Genomic DNA, 1,042 nt, shown 5'->3' with positions numbered 1-1,042 from the left:
GGAACTTCACAAATACACCCGAACGATTACAAAAATACACCCAAACGATTATAGAAATACACCCAAAGGATTACAGAAATACACCCAAACAGTTACAGAAATAAACCAAACGATTACAAAAATATACCCAAAGGATTACAGAAATACACCCAAAGGATTACAGAAATACACCCAATATAGGGAGAGACAGTATATTTCTTCTTGAAATCAATACACCCAAAGAATTATAGAAATATACCCAAAGAATTACAAAAATACACCCAAAGAATTTAAGAAATACACCCAAAATTCGTTGAAGTACACCTTATGCATAATTCAGAACTCTTTCTCTTTTTCCTCCTCATCTTCTACTGCTGCTTCTTCTTCTTCAAAAATGATTTTAGAGCTTGATGTCAAAAAACAATGAAAACCGAGAATAACGAAGAAAGAAAACAAAGAGAAAAGCACGTAAATGAAGAAGAAGAACAGGAATTGGAAGAAGAACGTGTAGCAAGAAGAAGAAGGAGGAGAAAGAGAAGGTAAGAAACGTACCTTGAATAATATTTCTTCGTTTTTTCTGGTGATTTTGATGAAAGAGAAAGAGAAAACGAAAAGAGGAGAAGAAATTTCAATAAAAAAAAGAGGGAGAAAGAGAAGAAAAAGAGACATAGAGAAAGAAGTGAATATAAATGACTTGTATGACTTGTATGGAAAATCACTTCTATACGTGGAGAATTACTCTTATTTATATTATTATTAGGAGAAAAAAAAGAATTTCTTTCATGTTATATATTTGATAGATATATTTAGACAGAAAGATATTAAAAAATGAGATATAAAAGTTGTGTTTTTGTTATTAGTTATTACTTCCATTTTGTAGTTAAATGAAGAAATTTTATTTGTTTTTATATTTATTTTCTTCACCAAATATATTTGTATTTTTTTAATATTTCTCTTTATTTTTATTTTAAATCATTTACTAAATATATAGAGTAGGAAACTTATTTGTTTAACTCGAGTTCTTGGTCTCTATCACTGTGCCCATACCAATATAACCAATATA

The sequence above is a fragment of the Arachis ipaensis genome, chromosome B02 (genome assembly GCF_000816755.2).
Source record: "Arachis ipaensis cultivar K30076 chromosome B02, Araip1.1, whole genome shotgun sequence".
In the NCBI taxonomy this organism is placed as follows: domain Eukaryota; kingdom Viridiplantae; phylum Streptophyta; class Magnoliopsida; order Fabales; family Fabaceae; genus Arachis; species Arachis ipaensis.
Note: the sequence above shows the minus strand (reverse complement) of the source record.